This window comes from Coffea arabica, chromosome 6c, assembly GCF_036785885.1.
Source record: "Coffea arabica cultivar ET-39 chromosome 6c, Coffea Arabica ET-39 HiFi, whole genome shotgun sequence".
Classification (NCBI taxonomy): Eukaryota; Viridiplantae; Streptophyta; class Magnoliopsida; order Gentianales; family Rubiaceae; genus Coffea; species Coffea arabica.
This window is the reverse complement of record NC_092320.1, coordinates 22,948,259-22,974,255: the sequence shown is the minus strand read 5'-3', so window position 1 is coordinate 22,974,255 and position 25,997 is coordinate 22,948,259. Positions and strand designations below refer to the sequence as shown.

Genomic DNA, 25,997 nt, shown 5'->3' with positions numbered 1-25,997 from the left:
GGAAGAGTTGAGATAGTTATAGCTTTTAGGCATTTTGTTTAAGCTTTTCTATATTAGTAAACCTTACATGTATTTGTATAAGATTGAATATTTTGGTTTGTACTTTAAGTTTGAATCGTAAGTGACTCTATTGTATATAGTTTTGGGTTGACGATTTGAAGTTATTTGTGCGTTTTAGTACCTTCTGTGAATTTTGGATTAGTTAGTTTTGATGAGAATTGGATAGGCAGTCCGCTAACCTTTACGGTACGCCTTCAGGAAAGGTGGGGTTGTCATAGTTGATATCAGAATCTAGGCTAGAAATGGACTGGGCAAAATAGGAATTTGATTCTAAGAAACTTTAGTATGATGTGTTAAGGTGTCATTAAGTATGATTAAACTTACGTAAGTTGTAAACTGTGCTTATCCTTATAGGTCATGGAAGAAACCAGTGGAGAGGATGGAAGTGAGCCGCCCTGGAGGCGCTTTCAAATTATTGATTATGAGGAAAGGCTCGGGGGACCAATCCGACATTGAAGTACTGCAAGTCGGACTATGAGATGTAGTCATTGCCAAAACTACTCTTATTATGATCTTGTGGTTTTGGCAGTGATAGATGATAGGAGAAGACTTAAGCATGCTAGGTTTAGGGACCAAATTGAGATCTAAAGAATGAGAGGAATTATAGAGATACAGAGGGATATGATCTAGGAGTTGCAGGAGACCGTTGGTCAGGAGTAAGAACAGATGGATGCTATGCGCCAGCAGGTACAAGTGGTTAATGAAGACCTCACTAGGGTACTAAGAGAAATAGGAGATCGAACTAAGGGTATTTTGTAGGAATGTATGTGACTACCCTATCTCCCTCTAAACCGAACCAAAGGGTTCAGCGCACCGCCTCTCCAACTCTCGTCAGAACTCACTCACTAACATTCTTGAAATAGTCTTTCGCGCCTCTAGAGTAATATAAAAAGTTCCATTCATCCAAGAATTCCAACTTAATTTACAACCCAAAAGTGAAACATATGATTTCATTAACAAAGATTCCAAATACATTTCATCTTCAAAAGTACAAGTACATGAAGATTATACACACTACTTCATGCTTACTTGTTCCGGCCTCCACTCCTGTAAGAAAAACAAAACTAAAGAAATGATTTAAAAACCCAGTGAGGTTTCCAAACAAGCAATCAGGTAGACAGAAAATGAAAGTATTACATTTAACAATTTGCATATTTTGTACAGTAATAAACAATCATTCAAGAAATAAACATTCAATCATTGGAAGGATACGTGCTCACTTGGAGCCATTCATTCATTCAGTCATTCAGTCATTCAGTTTCCGACCATTTCTCCCTTATACCTCTGAAATATGAAAACACATTTGAAAATAAAACTCCTTCAGTGATCATTTCATTCATTCAGGCGTTCCATTCATTACATTTCATTCACTGGCCAGTTCTCCACCAGACTTTGTGATCATACTCGAGTATACCAAACACTATCCCGAGGTCACCAGCCACTCGACCAAATCCACTTCTGACTCGAGTCGACTAGCAACGAAGGGCAAGGGCTCAGTTCAGCCAAAGGCTTACATTCATGCACAAGTAACATTCAATCATTTAATCATTGAAAATTCACATTCATTTAGGTCGAGTGCGATAAAGTACACACTCACCCATTGAAAATCCATTTAACAATCATTGTGTCGCGCCCCACTTTTTGATAGTGGTGTGTGAAAGTGAAAATAAAAGGCCGTGGGATTGTAAAATGCGACGGTTTGGCCAAATAAAGTTCAAAAAAGGGTTTTTTGGATGAAAAATGGAGTCGCCACTTGGTATAGAATTAGGGTGTACCAAATCACCAAAAAATGATTTTTGTTTTTGAAAGGAAAAAGTAAATAAACCCTTTTAAAGAACTTTTAGGTCTACGTAACCAAAGAAAGAGATCGGGGGTCACATTTGATAAGGGAGAAGGCAAAGGCTAAGGCACTCCCTTACCCTATCCAAAGCTAGTTGCGTGACTTAGCCTCACTTTTCTAATTCTTCTACCCAAAATATGCGTTGCATGTTGGATGTGACTAATGAATATGAAAAGGAAAGAAAAATGCATTTCTAAATCTAAAATGTCTCTTATGAGGCTTTTTGGTCCCAACCACATGAGTTGTGGTGGCCAATAAGGAAAGTACTCATAGAGGTCGCGAATGATGCAAATGAAGACTCAAGTATGAGTGCAAGTGTGAAAATGTAAGAAAACATGCATGTGTGCAAATGTAAGACAAGTGTATGTGTGCAAATTGCGAAAATAAAGGTGTTTGTGTACAAATGGATGAAAATATGATAGTAGATACATATAAGTGCAATTGGGTGCAACTTGTGAGATAGAAAAGTAAATGAGGGATAGGAAAAAGGTGGTGAGAAAAATCTAAATAGTGAAAAAATGTGGCTAAAAGAATGAGGAGGTGATATAAAAAGAATGCAAGTGTATGACCCTAAAGGAATGCATCAAGTCGGGCACGGGAAGGACTCCTAATTTTACGACTTTGATTTTCCCTTGGATTAGAAGGAAGAACTAGCGTGCTAAGGCTATTTTGTAGCCAAACTCGCTCGTTTCCCTTATCGAAAGGGGACTCTCAGGCAAATGTACCCTATACCTAGCATGAGAATGCAAAAAACCTAAAATGAAAGGGAAAGGGTTGGAGGGGCATGCCAAATGCTAAAAAACTAAGAAAAATGCATGAAATATAGTGAAGCATGCAAGTATAAACTAACGAGGGAAATCCCTAAGGGTCTAGCGTTGGACTAGTGGAAAACGGGACAAAGAGCCACAACTAGCGTTGGACTAGTGTGGTGACGTGCATTCATCCATTACGTTCATTTATGCCTATAGAAGCAAGTAGACATGCCAACCACCTATAAACACGTAGTACGTAACACTTAGCATGCTCGACTAAATGCAAGAGCCTAATAAAACAAATTAACACGTAGCAACAAAAGCAAGCAATCAATCTAATGAACCTATTACATTTTTGCTAACTAAAACAAAAGGGGAAGGGGAAAATGGACAAAACGTTCTCCAAGCCCTATCTATTACAAGCCAAGAGGTGTGCACATACCCCATAAATAAATAAAAAAATGACTTAATAAAAGCAAAAGTAAATGAAATAAATGAAAGGAATTAAGGAAAAGCAAGGAAAGTAAAGTAGGCATGCAATTCTCACTTAGCACGTTGGGTCACATAGGAGAGACAAAAAAAAAGATAAAGGAAGTTATACCTCCCTCGCGATGGTAATCAAATGAAGTAAAAATGGCTTCAAAACAATAAAAAGGTCAAGGTACCACTTTATTTAAGAAAAATTAAAAGAAATGTGCAAAACAAAGCTCACTTGATCATAAAGTCCCTAAAGTCATGACTTAAGCGCAATTGAAAAAGCATGGTAGTTAATTGAAGCAAACAAGCAATGAAGTTGCACAAATTAAAATTACCAAGGACCAAATTGATGAAATTATTTAATTGATTGGGTCCTAGAGGAACAAGGAGAGACTTGGGGGGCCAAAGTGTAAAATTCAGAATTTATTTCATGCATGCAGCGAGAACTAAAGCCTTCATTACTTCTGCAATTCACGTATGAAGCTTTCTGCAACCAAAAGCTTGCTGCATTCTCGTTGACAAATGCCTATTTCTAGTCCAGATGCACAACCTTGATCTAAACTTATCCACCAGGCATCAAAACTCTAAACTAAGCAATGACATACATAGCTGCAACATCTAAATAGGCTAAAACTTAGCAAGAGATTACGCAAGTTCTGGAAAAATTTCATGCAGAAAGAGTTTTAAGCTTCAGCAAGCAATGCTTTTGGACTTCAACACTTCGCATGGTAGATTCACACAACCATCTCAAACCCAAAACCAACCTCAAACTCCTACCAAACCTATCATGCATGCAATAACCAGAATGAAGAAGGTTTGCATGCAAATTTCATGTGACAACTGAGAAACATTCCAGCAACAAGAGAACTTTCGGGCAAATGGTTTTTAAACTTCAGCTAGCAAATACCTTTGCTTCAGCCCTTTACATGGTAGATGCATTCAATCATCTCAAACCACCCCAATCCCAAGTTCTTATTAGGCTTAGCATGCATACAAAAACAGAATGGGAAAGATTTCTAAGCCAAACTCCATGCAAACTATGGAAAAAGTAAACTTTCTGCAGTACAGTATTTCGGCAACTTCCTGAGATTTTCTGCAATTTTTCAGAGCTTGCAACATGCAGGAAGACAGCCGTGATTCATGCACTCAAATGGAAAATGCAAGTCTACCACCTAACTCCACACAAGTCATGCAATAAGAACTTTCGGCCAACCAAAATTCCAAGCAGATCAGGAGTAACTAAAGCTACAAGCAGAGTCATTGTTGCGGCCAACTGTTATGTCTTTCATTTCTTGCTTTTAAATGGTAGCGGACATAACCCACAACAAAACAGACCTCAAACAACTGACTCAGGCCAAACCAACCTCAAACAAACTTTAGAGCAACCAACCAGACTCCATTGAATCACAAGAGAACAGCCGCTTGAGCAAATAAACAAACAGGAGAAAGGAGAAAGGAAACAGCATAGCAAACAACGGGCATAACATACAGCAAGCATCGTGCAGACTTGCTGCAACTTCAGTCGACCACATGCAGATCTATTAGCCAACCCCACAGGAATCTTAACCCAACAAAGGCATCATATAACGCTACAAAGATCAGAGATTCAACAATCCTCCTCTCTCTCACCAGATTCGCAAGGCAAAACAGATAACTTCTGTCAAGTTTTCATTTTTCGGCAATAACTCTACCAAATGTGCAAATGCAGAAACCAAATAAGAAGCTAATGAAACCCCAACAACATCCAAGTCCCCTTAATTCAAAACATCAAATTTAATCACAAAGCAACATGGGGAACATCCCAAACCACACATCGACAAGCAACACAGCAAATGACCCAAAACTCTTTGTTTGCTAAGCTTGCATCCTCATGGGAATCGTATAAAACCAACCAGAGGAAAGGCTAGAGTTACCTGAGGATGCTAGGCGATCAAATGAAGGCGAGGTGTTTCAAGCAAGTCGTAGGGACCGCTGGAACGAGGCTCAGAAATTCTGCTGAAGTTTCAAACTTGGTTCCTCCTCCACGAAGCTTTCTTGGTTTTCTCTCTTTTGTTCAGCCGAACGCCTCCCTCTGTTTTCCTTCGTTTCTCCGTAGCTCTCTTCTTACCAAAGCTCCCCATTTTCTCTCTTTTTTAGTTTTCCTCTGCTTGCCCAAAACCTCTAGAGCTCTCTGCTTTTTTGGCTCTCTCCCCATCTCTCTTTTCCCTTGTTCAACCCAGCCATCATCCAACCTCTCCCCGCTCTGGTTTCTCCTGTGTCGTCGCCTTTCACTCTTTTTTTTTTCCTTACTCAAACGGCCGCCCCCCAGGTTCCTTCCCTCCTCTGCTGTTTTTCACTCATGCAGCCGCCAATGACCCCTCTTGTTTCCCTTTTGCTCTCCCAAAAAAAAAACTTTCCCCAGCCGTCACCATCTTCTCCAGAATTTTTCCTCCGTTTAGCCCCTCTTCTTTCCCTCTGTTTTCGGCTCCTCTGATTTCTTTCGGCTAAACCTCCCGACCCCTCTGCCGCTGCTTTCTTTTCTTTTATATGAAACCCAAGGCTCCTAAACCCTCACCCCAATGGTGAGGATTAAAGGTTTGCTATATTCTCTTTCCCAGCCATCCGACCCATTGAGCCAAGAATCCTCCAGCCCTCCTGTGAAAAATTTTGGTGCCGCACGCATGTGCGGCTTTTGCTTTTTTTTTTTGTTTTTCTTTTTTTTTTCAAGAAAACATTGAATTTAAATCAAAAACAACTAAAGCATATTTTTTTAAATGCTTTTTCTTTTCTTTTCGAGAAATTCTATGCTAAAGAATTTAAAACAATAAAAATAAAATAAAAACTAAAAAACTAAAAACTAAAAAGTGAATAAAACTAACACGACAAAATAAAAACTAAATAGTAAATGAAATTACACTAAAATTTTGGTGTCTACACATTGAAAAGCATTTAACACTCAAACAAACATTCACAACATTCCACAAGGTCATTTGAAACACAACATGCAAGAAACACTCGCCGATATTAGTCGATTAAACGTCAATTCTCTGAATGATAACCTTGATCGCTACTAAACTCTGAGGCAAGATTCACAATCACAATAGACTTAAACTTAGTAGATTCAACTAGCCAAAACATATACGTCCAGTATTCCAAGGCATTCCATATGCTTCTTACTTTCGGCTTGAGACTTTAAGATAAAATCCAACACAAGTATTCTAAAAGTGAGGAGAGCAATTTAAGCATCCAAAATCACACCAAATTAAGATTTAAGACTAGAAAAATTTTCCCAAAGCTTTTCAAGTCCCACTCAATTCATTTGACAAAATTCTCAACTTTGGTGACATTTTTTAAAAAAGCATAACTTGAGTTCCGTAGGTCAAAAAATCACAAAATTTACACCATTAGAAAATAGACTCGAAGCATGAGTAGGTTTTAGAAGACATCTTCATGAAATTCATCTCATACATTAGTCAAATTTCATTTCAAACACACTACTGTCTCATGTGCAAAAACAGAACAGTTAGGGTTTTCAAGAAACTTTGTAGATTTGCTGGTATTTATTGGAGTTGAACAAAACCCTGAATTTTATATCGTTGAAAATCTATAAGGGTATGTTTGGTTTCCCATGGAATTGAGGTTTAGAATTGGAATTGGGGCCCCAATTCCAAATCTGTTGTTTGGATACTGCTTCGATCAAAGAATTAGAATTGAATCTGAATTCTATAAGGGTCCAATTCCATGATTTGAATTCTTTACTGGACCAAAAGAATTCTAATTCCAATTCCACAATTAAACCCTGCGAAACGGGTCTACACGCGGATCTTGTGGGTAAAAAATTAAAATCGGGTCAACTAATTAAGCAGCCCTCTCTCTCAATCACTTTTCCTCAACCGCAACTGCTTCTGCTCTGCGTCATCGCCTTCACCTCCACCCTAACATTTTGCCTCTTCCACCACCGTCTCCGGCATCGCTTTTTGCTTCTCCGGCTATCCCTCACCAATCGCAAGACTGCTCCGAGTGCTCTCTACTTACCCGTGCTTAATTTTCACGAACTGGGTTCTTCAGTCCGGAAGGTAACAACTAAAAGCTCTCCTTTGCCTTCGATTTTTAACTTTGCAGCATTGAATATTGAATTCTGAATTTCTTTGACTGGCAAAATCTTTGTACAAGAGAGTGATTTGATGTCTTTTCTTCAAGAGAGTTTGGTTAATTAATAGGGAATTGGACATCTTAGGGGATTTTCAGGGGCAACAGGGTGAGTGAAGTAAGAGGATTGGATATGTTTTAAGAGTCAGCTTTCGGCGGCTGGTGAGCAGACAGAGTCACATGATGGTTCTGGACATCCGACGATTTGAATTGTGTTGTGGGATTTGGATTATGATCGATATTTGTTTTTTTATTTAAAGAAAAAATAAATTTACTGCTGCTACTTATGAATCGCATTTGCTCCCCTAATATTCGTGAAATTAATTAAATAATAATAATAACAAATGGAATAGTAGAGGCTTTTTGAAGGATGAGTTGATGAGGATTGAGTGAGTGGCTTACCGCTTACTCTCACGGTAGAAACAGAAGCTTGCGAAGGCTTCTCTTGCTTTCAATTGCAAAAAGTGAGTGTTTTGGGATTCTGATGATTCTGATCCTGGATTGCATTATTTACAGACATTCTGCATACAGGGGGCTGCAATTTTGTTTTTTTTTTTTTTCCTTTTTCTTGGTTGGTATTTTGAAGAAATAATTATGCCTTTCCTTGCATTTGTGTGATTCCTAAATCTGATCACGTGAACTGCATTATATAATTTCATTCTATTTGGACAATGCATCTTTTATTGAGTTGTATTTCACTTCGTTGATTCACTTCTGATGTAATTAGTAATGAATGATTAAAGTAGTTATTTGCCACTATATTTGAACTTTTAAGCTTGCTCCTGATGCTGTATTTACATAACATTTCTTGAATTTGACATAAAAAAAAACACTACTAGTATCCAGTTTTTTTTCCCCCTTTTGTTTGTGGCTTTGTAATACATTGTTCATGGTTCTTTGTAGATTGAATATTCAAGAGATAATTTCTAGGATCTACATTCACATTACAGGCAGAAAAATTATCTCATTCAAAAACGTTTTGTCTGCAAAAAATTACTGCTACAAGTTTAAAATTTCACTGCATTATAATGATTCGACCTCTAAACATCAGGAAGTGGCCTTGGCTAAGAACCTGACTTCGTGAATCATATCCACATGTTTAAGACTGATGATGGATGAAATGCTGAATCCGAAGCTAAAGTATCCTCCTTCAAGACACTGAGATCATAAACACAGAGAATGCAGATTACACCCTTTTTTTGTGCTTCATATCCTGTATTTTGTGCAAGCAGTGTTCTAGTAAATTATCAATATTCTGCAATGTATATTATTTCTCCATCATCTAGATAAGATTAATGTCTCATATGATTTACGGAAACTTGTTCTTGTTTAATTCTTCTTGGTTTGAAGTACACTAAATTCTTGGTTTGAAGACTCATAGAAGGCTTTAGAAGGATTCTGATGTTTCTCGTAGCCAGTTAGTCTTGTTTCTAGAAAGAAAGCTTTGTCGGGACTTTTCTGTTTCTTTCTTTTGTTGCAGTGTGCTGGAAAATCCTTACCAGTAGAAGCCTTAAGTCACCAGAATAAGTTTAGGACAACTCCCCGACCATGCTTTGTTACCAGTGCGATTCGTGCAAGGCCGGAGTGCTTGAAGATGTCAGGAGAGACTGGCACAAGCTCTCTGTACTTAACATTGTCATGGTTGTTTTACTCATAGGCATCTACTCCATTGGCTGCTGTGCTTTCCAAAACACCCAAAGAGCTGAAACAGATTATCCTTATGGCCGTAACAGGATGTCCAAGATCCACCCCAGATGGGATTTTCATTGGTAACTAACTCATCAAAACCCAATAACTCAATCATCTATCCATCCATCTCAATCCATGCAAAAATCTGGTCTTTCTTTTGCTTTTTGCTTTTTATTTATTATTATTTTTTTACTTTGTTCTTCTTCCATTCTTCCTTTTGATGTTTTGTTTCTTCGACAGGTGGAGATGGTTGAATGAAAGGAGACGCCAACTTTACTAAACAAAGGACATGGAGGAAAGCTTTCACTTTTTCCTATGTATTTTACAGTTAATTGCAGTCTTTCACTGTGCAAAAGTTGGATATCCTTGTGCTGTTTTCAGATTCAGCTTATATATATATATCCCATTGGCGTGGTTGGGATTTGGATGTGGATGGATGCATGAGCCTCTGCTTTAACAAACCATTCTCTTTATTCTCAAACACTAGCTACGTTCTGCTCTCTTGGTCCCTCTTTAACTTTGGAATGCCTCCCGCTTCATTTCAGACGTTTGTGTGGTTGCCTATTCAACATTGCCTGTTGGCACGTACCTTACAAATTTTTTGTTTCGTCCTATTGCTTGTCAAAGATTTATGGGGAAAATGAAAAGAGAGCCTCTGCTTTAACAAACCATTTGTGCTGTATATCATACTTGAACAAAAGAAGGCAGTCAATATGACACGTCTCGTTAATGCTGTGCTTAGCACAACCTAAGTCTGGAAATGTTCACCATAGAAATTGATATGAGAGTGGGAAAAAATAAATTATTAAAGGCACAAATTGGTTCTTTCTTTTAAATCTTTAGTAAAAATTAGCTAAATGTAAGAAAAAAAAGAAATTATTATATAGAAAAGAAAAAAAAAGAAAAATTTTATGTAAGCAAATGTTTCATGAAAACAATTCTAATTCCTAATGAATTCTTCTCCCATACAAACAAAGAATTTGGAATTTCAAATAAATTCCGTATCAATTCTATGGATTTCCCAAACGAAAGAATTGAAATAACTTGGAATTCCAATTCATAGAATTCCAATTCTATAGAATTTCAATTCTAATTCAATTCTAATTCTGTAGAACCAAACGTACCCTAAGTCTAGTTTCAAACGCAACAAACGGAATTCAATTCTGACTTTCCTATACAAAGTTATAGCCAATTTTCCAAAACTCCGCAGGGCTTCATTTGAAAATTTTCCAGCAAGCAATTAGTTTGGAAAATTAGGTTTTTCCCTTCCTAAACCTCTTTGTTTTAACTCAAGAATAAGACACATGCAAAAAAATAGATTGTAACAAGTGTTTTGAATAAAATCATATGCAAGAGGAAAATAAAATACTCTAAATCCACACCTTAACCCTTATTTGACCAACAGGGAGAAAATCCAGCAATATATCTCCATATCTTTTCAAGTTAATTATCCAATTCTAATCTTAGTTTCATAGTAAATGAACCTCAATCAAGGCCACAAAACTATCAACTTTGTACATATATAACAAGCTCCAAATCACTTACACCAAAACTGAAATTTTTTCATCTCAAAACTGGAATTTCAAACCAAAGCATGAAAATATTCATATCAAAGCTGTCCAATATATTTCAAAGTTGAAAATTGCAAGCGAGTAAGCAAAACCATTAAATCTTCCATAAAAGTCATGTCTTTTTCACCCTAAAGCAACATACATCAAGTAAACTAAAAACCTAGTAGTAACATCTAGTAGTTCATCAAGTAAACTTAGGAAATTATCATATATCAAGACAACCTAGTAGTTCCTCAAATAAAACTAGTAAATCATCATATAAACATTGAGAAAGTTAGGTTTTCTAGCAAAGTTTACCTCTTGACCTCCAACCCCAAAGATGACAAGCAAATCCAGAGGGATGCAAGATTTTCTTCTTCCAAAAGTTCACCAAAAGCCTCCCTCCAAGTTTACCTCAAGATTGATCAGAGTGGACTAGGATTTTTTGTTGGATTCTTCATGATTCAAGCAAGAAATCAAGGCTGGATTTTTTTGTGTGGTTTTTTCCCTCTTTTCTCCTCTTCAAATTCGTCCAAGGCCAAGGAACAAGAAGAAGAAATAGTGAAATAATAAGTGCTCAAGTTGGATATAAAGAAAACTTGGTGTTGGTCAAGGGTCTTGGTCAAACTTGATAGGCTAGTTGACAAATGGCAAGGAAAGATGTATTGTCTATCTTTTTATCTCTCTATTTGTCTCCAATCAGTAACATATTTGATGCTCCTCTAATTTTACTCTTAACACCTCTTGTCACATAATCCCTTGTACACAAAATTCCTTCTAATATACCAAATTTATTGCACACACCTCATAAATCGGTCACATGAGTGTAATGCACTCTGAAACTTAACATGCACCATATTAAACATGCATCAAGTTAAATAATACAATAAGAGAAAAATCATGATACAACCATAAAATCAACCAAGAATTTAAGGCAAGTAAGTTCAAATAAGAGCTATAAAGACAAGTAAAATTTCCGGGCCTCACATTCTCTCCACTTTAAATGAATTTCGTTTTCGAAATTCTAACCTTAACTGGCAAAAACTCGATTCTATAGGATTTTCTCTGATTTCCAAGTAGCTTCACCTTACTCATGGTGCTATCACAAACTTGCCTAGTAAAAAATCTTACGGACGTAATAGCTAAACTAACATATTAAGGAAGGTCAATGAGGGTGTCAAAAGGTGCAAGATGCTATAAATTTAGAACTTGATACCGTAACTATGAAACTTAACTGCTCTTGTTAGATCTTGAAATCATACTCTATACATTGACAAAGAATCCACAATATACATCTCCACTTATATTTACAATTAAATTACTAGCCACGTGTCACCCTCTGTAATCAAAATTCCTTCCTTACTAATCACAAATAAAGAATCCTCGTTTAAATCCGAAACTAAATTACAGCAATTGACTCATGAATAGGGATTTAACACCAACTGAACATAGACATTTAATATTACTAATGCAAAGATTAGACTTCAAGTTCTAGGTTTATAACTGAAATCTAACTTACTACATAAACTTTCACTACATGTAGTCCAACAGATACAACTCTTCCAGATAAAACATCATGAAGGGCTAACTTTGACTAGGATAGCAAATTTTCCATGGCTTAATTCATTTATTTTGGGCAGTCTCTCACTTGATGTCCAAGTTTACCACATGTAAAATCTGCACCAGTTTTCAACTCACACATTCCAGTATGAGGTGTGTCACAGTGTCCATTCTTAACAGCTACAAAATGTTCTTGTTCTTTCTTTCCTTCCTCTATTCTTCATAGCAAGTTCATCTTCACTATGCTCTGTGCATTTCCTTTCGGTATCACTCTTGGTTCCATCGTCCTTCCAATGTTCACCCACTTTCTTCTAGACCTATCTTTCCTTCTGAAGAATTTTTATTTCCTCAAATATATCTTCCCAATGTGTCATATCACCAATTCGCTTAATCTCATATGACAGTTTGCCAAACAAATTAAAATATCCAATGAGTAACTAATCACACAACCATATATCTCGTAAGTTCATTCGATTCCAGGCCATCCATGAACAACTAATCTTTATTTCTAAAATTAGCTAAACGAGAAATCTAACGCAAGTAGGGATCTCCAGATACTATGACATGTATTCCTGTTCTTGGTACGGTACGAAATGGTTACCCTTCTTGCATAGAAATTACTCCAATCTGCTTGATTTAAAAGGGCCACACCCTAACTCACTCTCCACTTTACCCTCATTGTCAAAAGCTATGCCCAAAAGATACTGTGGCCACTTACCCTCATAGTGTCTTCCTCTATGACCCTTTTCCTTAAGAAGAGTCTCAAAACTCTCAATTTTAGAAGGATAGGATTCAAAGCTCAGTCTATACTTTTACATCAAGAACCAAACTATGGGTATCTAATATCACAAGAAGGGCAGAAAGACATATGTAGTTGCAATTAAACCACTCCAAAATAAACACCTAACAAGTCCACACAGTCATAGGAGAAGGGATACAGGTCTACAATGCTAGTTTCTCAAACACATACAACAATCTAGCTACTATCTACAAAAACCCAAGCCAACTAGTTAATAGTCTAGGAGGTCACTCCTCGATCCAATCCCATCGATCGATTTAATCTCAAGTCTAATACTAGAATTGTTCGCGTCTTGACCTTTGCCATTAAAGCTTACCACAATTTCACTCGTGATATCGACTCATCATAAAAGTATCAATTCTTTAATACTCGGGTACAAGAATCCAAAAATAGGATAATTTACCATTCGAGCTAGTCAGTTCCAAGAAAAAATCAACCACATTTAAGATTCCTACTCGACATATACATCTAATTTTCCTCATTAATAGAGATTCATTCTACACTTACAGGTCAATTCCCACAGTCCGAGAACTCTCTCCAGGCATGAACTCAATAAGAACTCTGATACCACCTGTGACGATCCCACCTCTCCCTAAGACAAGCCAAAGCGTTCAGCGGACCGCCTGCCCATCTCTCATTAGGACTCATTCACTAACATTTTTGAAATAGTCTTTCACGCCTCTAGATTAACATAAAAAGTTCCATTCATCCTAGAATTTCAACTTAATTTACAACCCAAAAGTGAAACATTAGATTTCATGAACAAAGATCCCAAATACATTTCATCTTCAAAAGTACAAGTACATGAAGATTATACACACTTGTTCATGCTTACTTGCTCCGGCCTTCACCCCTGTAAGGAAAAAAACTAAAGGAATGAGCTAAAAATCCAGTGAGCTTCCCAAACAAGCAATCAGGTAGATAAATTATGAAAGTTTTACAATTAACAATTTGCACACTTTTCACAATAATAAACAGTCATTCAAGAAATAAACATTCAATCATTGGAAGGATACGTGCTCACTTGGAGCGATTCATTTATTCAGTCATTTAGTCTCTGACCATTTCTCCCTTATACCTCTGAAATATGGAAACATATTTCAAAATAAAAGTCCTTCAGTGATCATTTCATTCATTAAGGCATTTCATTCACTAGTCAGTTCTCCACAAGATTTCATGGTCATACTCGAGTATACCAAACACTGTTCCAGGGTCACCAGCTGCCCGATTGAGTCCACTTCTGGCTCAGTTTGACTAGCAACGAAGGGCAAGGGCCCAGTTTAGTCAAAGGCTTACATTCATGCACAAGTAACATTCAATCATTTGATTATTGAAAATTCACATTTACTTAAGTTGAGTGCGATAAAATACACACTCGCCCATTGAAAATCCATTTAACAATCATTGAAAACCATTTAATACTCAAACAAACATTTACAACATTCCACATGGTCATTTGAAACACAACATGCAAGGAACACTCATCGATATTAGTAGATTAAACGTCAACTCTCTGGATGATAACTTTGATCACTACCAAACCTTGAGGCAAAATTTACAATCACAATAGATTTAAATTTAGTAGATTCAACTAGCCAAAACATACACGTCTAGTATTCCAAGATATTCCATATGCTTCTCACTTTGAACTCGAGACTTTAAGATAAAATCCAACACAAGTATTCTAAAATTGAGAAAAGCAATTTAAACATCCAAAATTACACCAAATTGAGGTTAAAAATCTGGAAAAGTTTTTCCAAAGTTTTTCAAGTCCTACTCAATTCATTTGACAAAATTTTCAGCTTTGGTGACATTATTTGAAAAAGCATAACTTGAGTTCCGTAGGTCAAAAAATCACAAAACTTACACCATTAGAAAATAGATTTGAAGCACGAATAGGCTTTAGAAGACATCTTCATGAAATTCATCTTATAGGTTAGTCAAATTCCAATTCAAACTCACTACTATCTCATGTGCAAAAACTGAATAGTTAGGGTTTTCAAGAAATTTTGCAGACTTGTTGGTATTACAGGACTTTAACCAAATCTTGAATTTTATATTGTTGAAAGCCCTATTAGTCTAGTTTCAAACACAATAAACAGAACTCAATTTTAACTTTCCTATACGAAATTATAGCTAATTTTCCAAAGCTGCGTAGGACTTCCTGCAAAATTTTTCTAGCAAGCAATTAGTTTGAAAAATTAGGGTTTTCCCTTCTTAAACCTCTTTGTTTTGGTTCAAAACTAACACACGTGCAAAGAAATAGATTGTAACAAGTGTTTTGAATAAAATCATATGCAAGAGGAAAACAACACTAAATCCACACCTTAACCCTTACTTGACCAACAAGGAGAAAATCCAGCAATATGTCTTCATATCTTTTCAAGTTAATCATGCAATTCAAATCTTAGTTTCATAGTAAATGAACCTCAATCAAGGCCACAAAACTATCAACTTTGAACATATATAACAAGCCCTAAGTCACTTACACCAAAACTGAAATTTTTTCATCTCAAAACGGGAATTTCAAACCAAAGCATTGAAATATTCATATCAAACTTGTCAATATATTTCAAAGTTGAAAATGGCAAGCTTGTAAGCAAAATCATGAAATCTTCCATAAAAGTCATGTCTTTTTCACCCTAAAGGAGCATACATCAAGTAAACTAAAAACCTAGTAGTTCATCAAGTAAACTTAGGAAATCATCATATATCAAGAAAACCTAGTAGTTCCTCAAGTAAAACTAACAAATCATCATATAAATATCGAGAATGTTAGGTTTTCTAACAAAGTTTACCTCTTGACCTCCAATCCCAAAGATGACAAGCAAATCAAGAGGGATGCAAGATTTTCTTTTTCCAAAAGTTCACCAAAAGCTTCCCTGCAAGCTTACCTCAAGATTGATTGGAGTGGATTAGGATTTTTTGTTGGATTCTTCATGATTCAAGCAAGAAATCAAGGCCGGATTTTTTTTGTGGTTTTCTCCCTCTTTTCTTCTCTCCAAATTCATCCAAAACCAAGGAACAAGAAGAAGAAATAGTGAAATGATAAGAGCTCAAGTTGGATAAGAAGAAAACTTAGTCTTGATCAAGGGTCTTGGTCAAACTTGGTAGGCTAGTTGACAAATGGCAAAGAAAGATGTATTGTCTATCTTTTCGTCTCTTTATTTGTCTCCAATCACTAATATATCTTGTGCTCCTCTAAGTAACTCTTAATACCTCTTGTCACATAATCTCTTGTACACAAATTTCCTTCCATTCTACCAAATTGATTGCACACACCTCACAAATCGATCACACTAGTGTAATGCACTATGAAACTTAACATGCACCAAATTAAACATGCACCAAGTTAAATAATACAATAAGAGAAAAATCATGATTCAACCATAAAAGCAACCAACAATTTCAGACAAGTAAGTTCAAATAAAAGCTATAAAGACAAGTAAAATTTTGGGGTCTCATAATGTAGAGCTCTACTTGGAGAGATAGTGGATGCAAATTTGGCTAACGTAGGCCATGGCTCTAGAAATGAAACATTTGCTAGCTCTGTTGGGATCTAGGTTAGAGCTCATATAAGTCATGTTTTGACCCTATGTGAGGGGTAGTTAGAAAAGCTCCTAGTTGGATGTTTGTATACTTTTGGCATAGTTTTTGTTCACTATACTTTTGTTATGATCCCGCTATTTTCCAAATGGGATTTTTTTGCTTGTACTTGACTTTTACTTAGTGATATGTATGAAAGGGTTGTGTTAAATATACTTGACTTTTGGCTTGTTAATATTTTTACGTTTTACTCATGTATCTATGAAATTTTAATTTTGCATCTATATTTCGACCCTCAACTTGTTAAAAAATCAATGGAGGGTAGACGTAGTAGACAAGATCGTGGGCGTGGACCCAGACAACCCTTGAATGAAGGGGGTTATCGCGAACCAGTGGCCAAATAGAATCGCGAGCTAGTGGTCGATCCCAATGCACAGGTAGCCACAACGATCCTGTGACAACCCCACCTTCCCCTAAGGCGAACCAAAGAGGTTAGCGGACTGCCTGCTCAGCTCTCGCCAGGACTAACGGTGTAGGCAAACACGATCTAAAACGTTTCGGGAAAATAAAACGCGCTCACACAGGCCGAAATTGCAAGTATAAGTACTAAAGTACTAAAGTAGGCTCACGTCGGTGTATAGTGAGTGCCATGTCATATAACTCGGAAAAGCATTCCCAAACTAAATAGGACCCACAAACAGGGTTAAACAGTGTTATACACATACGTTTGTAAATTTACAAAACAAAAGGGAGATAATTAGATCAAAATACATTTAGGGTTTTGCCCAAAAGGGAGCTATTCAAAATACATTCACATAAGCTCAACTCAGCAACCAACATTTATAGCCTTCCCAAACGTATTCAAATTCCTGTAAGGAAAACAAAAGGAATAGAGTGAGCTTACGCCCAGTGAGATACCACCACTCAGGCAACGAAGTTCATATAAGTAGAGAGCATTTCATTCCAATTCATTTAATAAAAGTAAGCCAAGAGTACACATCAATAGAATGGGTAAAAGAATACAGACGACTCGCAAGAGCCCCTTTCCTCGCTTGTATACTTGATCGGACTTCATTGACCCTCCGTCAATGTTTACCAGGTAACCAACCGTAGGCCCCACTTTACTTCCATTCCTTCCACCCAACATACCCCTACCGGGCCCGAACTCCATACAGTATAAATTTGGTAATACTCGAGTATACCGGAACCAAGAGTCTCATACTCAATGATTCCTTGTAACAGTTCCCATGGCTCGTCAACTTTCATGATCAAGCCCTCGCCGGTTCGATTCAATCGACTACCAATGGGGTTGAGTTCAGTAGTAATAGTAATGGCCATTGGATACTCGTCCAAACGACACCAAATCCAGGATTTGCATGTATCACTCAATTATACAGTAAACAGTCATATAAGATAAAATGGTGAGAGTGATCAAGTACACCCTTACCTCAATCAAGGTCAACAATGCAATTAAGCCATCAAATCATCGATTTCAAGTATAACAAAGCCACATAGTAACGATCAAGTGAGTAGTATACTCACCAAGCAAGCAAGTGAAATTTCATAAACTTCCGCCCAAAGAGCGTCTTTAATCACCGTCACGTCCTAAAATATTCAAATAAGCACAATAAGACTTGATTACAAGTCATAGATCAATTCCACATACTACCAAAAATAAGACTTCATTAGAACATATAAGTACTAAAGTAAGCTAGGGAAAGTCCGGAAATGAAAGTTAAGCTCTAAGACCTAAAAATAGTTTTGACATCGTTTAGCGGTTTTGGCACCACTAGCACTACGATTATCGGATGGATGTAAAATATACATCGTTTCGAAGCTAAAATAAAGGACTACACTGTTAAAGAAGGCCACTCAGTCCAGTTTGTAGTGCAACTAGGTCAAAAGTTCAATGTACTACACTAGAACCGCAAAAACAGGTTAACAAACCGCATTCTGGTTAAATACCCATAATTCAAGCTACCAAGGTCAAATTCAAGTGATTCCAAAGCCATTCGAAAGCTAAGATACCAAGCTATATTTCTTAAGAAGACATCAACAACCAAATCAATCGTATTCCCAATCAAATTAACCAATTACCAAAGCTGATTTTCAGTTTTGGACAGAAACAGGGCAGCAGGGGTATTTCAGTCTTTTCACTGGCTACGCTGCTCAGATTGGCCTGAAATTTTGCAGGCAACTATAAAATACCATCCTCTACAACTTTTATGTTTTAATCCAAGGCTAATTCAGCCTCTGACTAGGAGGAACAGTACCGGGTAAAATGAGGTTAATTGAAACCCTAACTTCCGAAATTTCCTTTCAATGCGAAAATTTTCCGCAAATAGCCACAACTTACACCCTCTAGCTTCATTTTAGATCATTTCCAACCATCATCCATGGCTATACCATCATAATCATATTAAAACAGAAAAATCATGAATAAATATAAAACTTCACCAATATCAACCAAAATCATGAAACAACACCTAAATCCATCACTTCATCTCACATAAGTCCATAATTAAGCATTATTGAGAAGAAAGAAAGGTCCCTTAGTTACTCACCTTAACAACCCAAGAAAAGGAGCAAATTAGCACCTTAATCCTCCAAACCCCTTCACTAATCACCTCACAACCATTCACTTAAGGGTTTTTATGGAGCAAATACAAGATTAAACGGTTGGAATTGAAGATTGAACAAGATTGGAGCTAGAAATTTGGAGAGGTTTTCCTTTATTTTTCCTTGAAGATGGCCGGCCACATGAAACTTGGAAATGAAGAAATTTTTGGTCAATTTTTTATTTATTTGGTAAAATGGTAAAAGGGTGAATAGTGGTCAAAAAGCAAGAATTAATCTCTAAGTGACACTTGTCATTTTCATTAAATGCATGGCAATCTCTTTGTTCCTCTCACACCAACCCATTTGGGAATCTCTAATTATCTCTTAACACCTGATAAAATAAACCCAATATCCAAAACTTAACCTAACTGGCCGAATTTTCCGAACTTTCCGCACTAGCGGGTCCCACGTCCAGTATACGCTCTTAATTTCTCAAAAACTACCCGATACTAGAAAAATCATCTAAAAACTATATTTACTTGTAAAAATTATTTAGAAATTTTTTTCTAATAAAAAAATGCATAAAAGGCGTGCAAATAAATAAAATAATGCCTAGAAATAAAGAAATTTACGGGTTCTCACAAATCCCATCGTATGACAGATTTTTTAGCCCAAGTAGTAGACCGTCAGGGCCAAAACCATGTTAACTAACTTAGAAATCCCAGGAATCATGTGGAAGGAGAAGATAGAGTGCTAGAACAATTTCAAAAATTCTCTCCACCAAAATTTCTTGGAGGACCTGACCTTGATGTGGCCGAGCCGTGGCTGAAAAAAATGATTGATATTTTTACAGCATTGCATTATACTGAGAATAGATAGGTGACCTTTGCTGTTTTCCAGTTAGAAGAAGAAGTCCATTCTTGATGGAACCTGATACGAACTAAGTGGAAAAGAGAGCAGACCCCAAGGACTTAGATAAATTTCATGAGAAAATTTAATGTGAAATACTTTCCGTCTCTAATTCAGGAAAAAAGGGAGGATGAATTTATTAAACTCCATCAAGACACCCAAATTATTATTGAGTATGAAACTCAATTCACCCGACTATCTAAATTTGCCCTTGAATTAGTAGTAACAGAGCAAAGGCGAATAAGGTGTTTCGTACAAGGGCTAAATGTTGAGATTCAAAAGGATTTAGTAGTAACCCAAATCAATACATTTTTTGAAGCTATGGAGAAAATCCAGCGGGTTGAAAGTGCGAGGTTACAAGTTAGAACTTTTCAAATAAAGAAACGGGCTGCGCCTAGTAGTGACTTTAGGCAAGCCGATAAGAATGTACCTCCTAAATTTGGAAGAGAGACAGGTGGAATAAGACTTCTAGAGACTCCAAGAGTAGCCCCGTTCAGAGGAGACCAAGGGGGGAGAGGGCAACAAAGAGGTGCCTCACAAGGAGGCTCGGCATCAGCTCCCCATGTCTCCTGTGGATACTGTGGGACGCCAAATCATACAGAGAAAAGTTGTTGGAGGAAGGGATGAAAATACTTGCGTTGTGGAAGTACCGAATATCATATTACCAATTATCCAATTCCACCTCTAGAAGGGAGTGGGACTCAGCAGTCAAATAAGACAAACCCTGGGTAGACAAAGATGGAAGGGAATAGACTGAAAGTGCCAGCTCGGGTGTATGTAATAGAGCAACATCAAGTTCCTGGCTCATCTGAGGTTATAGAAGGTATGATCCCTATATTCCACCGTTTAATTAAGATTTTAATAGATTCTGGTGCTACACATTCCTTTGGCAACCCTAGTTTTATGTGTGGAATTGATGTGAAACCTGTTAGATTATCATATGATTTGGAAGTTAGACGCCTACGGGTGACCAACGTTTGATCACTAGTATGATTTATAGGAACTGTGAAATTTGAGTTGGAAAGCAAAAATTATTGAGGGATCTAATAAGTTTAGCCATTAAGGAGTATGATGTCATCTTAGATATGGATTGGTTAGCTCAATATGATACTCAACTGGATTGCAAAAGGAAAGTAGTAGAATTTCGCATACCTGGGGAGGCAACCTTAAGGCTAAATGTGAAGTGTCGATTAGCCTCATCTGCACTTATTTCGATTATTCGGACTAGAAAATTGTTGAGTAAAGGGGCGCTGGATTACCTAACTTTTCTAATAAATACTCCCACAGATAAGTTGAAAGTAGAAAATGTACCAGTAGTAAAGGAGTTTCTGGATGTGTTCCTTGATGAATTAGTGACCTTACCTCCGAAGAAAGAGATAGAATTTAAGATCGATTCATTACCCGGGATAGCACCTATTTTTAAAACTTCATATCGGATGGCACCCGCTAAACTTAAAGAATTGAAGCTACAGCTGTAAGATTTATTGGAACAAGGGTTTATTCGAGAAAGTGGATCTCCATGGGGCACTCCGGTACTCTTTGTTAAAAAGAAAAACGAAATTTTAAGACTGTGTATAGACTAAATGATGTGACAATTAGGAATAAATACCCTTTATCACATATTGATGAATTGTTTGACCAATTGCAAGGAGCAGTGGTGTTTTCAAAGTTAGACCTCCGACAAGGGTATTATCAATTGTGAATTAGGAAGGAGAATGTATCAAAAATTGCATTCAACTCTAGATATGGGTATTTTGAATTTGCAGTAATACCCTTTGAATTAACCAATGCTCCTGCAATATTTATGGATTTGATGCATCGAGTTTTTAAACCCTACTTGGATCGATTTGTAGTTGTGTTTATTAACGATATCCTTGTTTATTCTAAAATCCGGGAGGAACATAAGCAGCATTTGAGAATTGTATTGCAGATTTTGAGAGAGCAATAATTATATGTTAAGTTTAGCAAATATGAGTTTTGGTTGGAGAAAATCTATGACGACCCCATCTTCCCCTAAGACGACCAAAAGGGTTAGAGGGCCGCCCACTTTCCTCTAAGGCGAATCAAAGAGGTTAGCGGGATGCCTGCCCAACTCTCATCAGGAATCGAGCACTAACTTATTAACAATCTTTTAAAACAAGAACTATATCTCCAATGACAATATAAAACAACCCTTGGCCGAAACATAAGTTTATAGATGATACAAACTTCAAAATACATTACTAGATCCATTTACAATAGTCGAGTTTCCAACTTATAAAAAAACAAACTAAAAATTGGTACAATTGTGCTAAAATAAAAGATTCCGACCGAACTCAGCCTTTCCTAGTCACTCACCCAAACGCTCGCCCCCTGTAAGGAAAACAAAACTAAAAGGGTTGAGATTTCGCCCCATGAGGTTCCAAGAAAACCATGCAAATAATGATATCAAACTCAAGCCACAAAATCATAATTCACCACAATAAAGAACAAGTACACTTCAATTAAGATTTCACATATTCATTTAAAAGGATACGGGGCTCTTATAAGCTTGTTCAAGTAGCTTGATCAAGATTCAAGATGCCGTTGACACTCCGTCAACATTTTCGAAAATACTATCAAATATTTCACCACTTCACGTCTTTCTCCATCCACCGTACAACCCCCTACCAGGCCCGCACATCAAAATCAAGAAAGGGTAATACTCGAGTGTACCAGTTCAAGTTCAAGAGCTCAAGTACAAGTTTACGTTCAAGTCCAAGTGACAAGACCCCTGGTTCATTAATCGTATCGACCAACCCCTTGTCAACTCCACTCGACCAACAAGCCAGCGGGGATTGGGGCCCCAAGCATGCAAGAGAGTCGATGGGATAACCACCCAAACGACCAACAAGTCAAGCACAAGTAAAGTAATTCATTTCATATCAATATCAAGAAGTTAACCACGAAGGATCGAGTATGATAAAGTACATCCTTGTCCCAAATGCCATCAATTCAACATCAAGTACTTCAATCAAGCAAGCATGTCATTCAAGCAAGGAGACATTTCACGTAAACATTTTCATGCACTTAGAACACTCACCACGGCAACAAGCTCAAGTGTTCGCCTCGCGTGCACTTCCGGCCTCACTTCCACATCCTAAAATCAAATATATAAAGTGCCATGAGATCCACTACTCTAAGTCGCAATATTCAAAGGAAAATCACCTCCAAACCAACTAGGTATCTTGCTCTCAAATCACATGATTCTAGTGCAATTCAAAAGGAATTGTTCTTGTTTATGCTAGGTTAGTAGTTAAGCAAATGGTAGTGTCAAACTCTTTTCATTTTCATTCACCAATTGAAGTTCAAAACTACCCACCAAATGAATTTGAAAACTGCCCAAATCCATTTGGTTTATAGGCTGGAAAAGTGAGGTTTTTCACCCCTTAAAACCAATCATTTTGCTCTCAAATCCCACATTTATACTAGGTTCAAGTACATGCAAGTGTCTAGGCCTTAACAACAAAATTTTACCACAAAAAATCATGTGTAAAGCTAGTAAACTTCTCTCCCTCTCATTCAGCCAGCTTGAGCAAATTCCAGCCATGGTTTTGGTAAAAAATGTGAAGTTTAAGCCACTTAAAGTGCATGATTTTGGTCAAATTTTGACACATACTTGTAGGTTAAAGTAGTATAAAGTATTTTGACCAAAATCAAGCTTAGAATCATGATAAAAATTTCGAAATCAAGGCTACAACTCCAGCCCTTCCATTCGGCCAGCAAACAGAAATTTTCCCCAATATTTTTCCAACATTCCCCCAACTAATTGTCCCAAATTCAGCCCAAACCATCTAGTAATTCCATAGGGTTTCATCACCAACACAACAATAGACACATATGTAGCCAAAATTACAACAAGATAGCCACCATAATCATATGCATAGTCAAACCCTAGAACTCATGTATGAAGTATAAGCATTATCAACTTGAAAAACTACCAAGATTCACTACGAAATCATGTCGTTATCCAACAATCAACCCTATTTCAACATAAGACAAAGAAAGAAGGTTAATCTAGCATTTTACCTCTTTTGCTTTCCAACCAAGATGAACTTCCAACCACCAAATCTTCTTCTCTCCAAACTTAAGCCAAGATGGATGAAAACCCCAAGTTATCTCCTTTCTTTTCCCTCAAAATCCAAGCAAGATTGAAGCTAAATGGAGTGAAGCTCTTCTCACTGTTCTCCTCTCACTCTCTCGGCCCTCTCTCTCTTTCTCCCCTTTGTTGTTTGTTTGATATTTCTAAGGCAAAAAATGGAAGATAAATGGTAAGAAAGGTTTGGTCAAAAGTCTCACTTGGTTCCTATGGTGACACTTGTCACCTTCTAGAGTTCTAGCTCCAAAATATCCCAAGTCTTATTGTACTAAACCCCCTTTTTTCCAAAAGTTCATTTCACATCCCACTAAAAGGAAAAATCTCATTTTACCTCACACACTAACTTCCACATGTAAAATTTAACAAAAGCATTAAAACAAAATCATTATCAAATCAATAAATAAACGAATAGATGATTAAATAAATAAAATACCATGTAGTTAAACTAGGTAAATTGACGAAATTTCTAGGTTCTCACAAAATCTCTTTTCTAAGGCATGTGATTTTGAAAGATGACTTTGTAGTAGATCCAACCAAAGTAGAAACTGTCGCTGACTAGAAACGGCCTAAAAACCCTACTGAAATTCATAGCTTCCTAGATCTAGCAAGATATTATCGTCAGTTCATTAAGAATTTCTCAAAACTTACCGGTCCTTTAACTGACCTAACAAAAAAGCATGGCAACTTTGTTCGGGATACTAGATGTGAAACTAGTTTTCAAGAATTGAAAAAAAGATTGACCATGACACCAGTTTTAATTCTACCTAATAGAAAGGATAGTTTCACTGTATATACTGATGCTTCGAGAGAAGGATTGGGGTGTGTATTGATGCAAAATGAAAATGTAATTACCTTTGCCTCTAGGAAATTGGAACCTCATGAGCAAAATTATCCAACCCATGATTTGGAATTAGTAGCTGTGGTCTTTGACTTGAAACAGTGGAAAAATTATTTGCATGGGGTTGTGATGACCCCACCTCCCCCTAGGGCAAACTCAAGGGTTTGGCGGATCGCCTACCCAACTCTCGCTAGCACTCACTCACTTACATTCTTGAAATTGTCTTTCACGCCTCTAGATTAACATAAAAGTTTCATTCATCCAAGAATTCCAACTTAATTTACAACCCAAAAGTGAAACATAGGATTTCATTACCAAATCTCCAAAATACATTTCATCTACAAAAGTACACGTACATGAAGATTATATACACTAATTCATGCTTACTTGCTCCGGCCTCCACTCTTATAAGGAAAACAAAACTAAAGGAATGAGTTAAAAGTACAATGAAGTTCCTAAGCAAGCAATAAGGTAGATAAAATATGGAAATATCACATTTAACAATTTATACACTTTGCACAGTAATAAGCAGTCATTCAAGAAGCAAACATTCATTCATTGGAAGGATACGTGCTCACTTGGAATCATTCATTCATTCAATCATTCAGTCTCCGACCATTTCTCTCTTATACCTCCGAGATGTGAAAATACCTTTGAAAATAATAACTCCTTCAGTGATCATTTCATTCATTCATTTCATTCATTACATTGCATTCATTGGCAAGTTCTCCACCAGACTTCGTGGTCATACTCGAGTATACCAAAACACTGTTCTAGGATTACCAGCCACCCAATCGAGTCCGCTTCTGGCTCGAGTTGACTAGCAACATAAGGCAAGAGCCCAGTTTATCCAAAGACTTACATTCATGTACAAGTAACATTCAATCATTTGATGATTGAAAATTCATATACACTTAGGTCGAGTGCGATAAAATACACACTCGCCCATTGAAAATCCATTTAACAATAATTGAAAAGCATTTAACATTCAAGCAAGCATTTAATATTCAAGCAAACATTCACAACATTCCACATAGTCATTTGGAACACAGCATGCAAGGAACACTCACCGATATCAGTAGATTAAATGTCAACTCTCTGGATGATAACCTTGATTGCTACCAAACACTGAGGCAAGATTCATAATCACAATATATTTAAACTTAGTAGATT

The 25,997-nt window shown here is 36.9% G+C and overlaps 1 long non-coding RNA gene across 1 annotated transcript; it reads left to right on the top strand.

Annotated features, from left to right (window-relative positions):
• The first annotated feature begins 8,797 nt into the window (after positions 1 to 8,797).
• On the top strand, positions 8,798 to 9,361 carry LOC113694260 (uncharacterized). The gene is made up of 2 exons (XR_003449296.2): positions 8,798 to 9,026; positions 9,187 to 9,361. It is a non-coding gene; the product is annotated as an uncharacterized lncRNA (long non-coding RNA).
• The last annotated feature ends 16,636 nt before the right edge of the window (positions 9,362 to 25,997 follow it).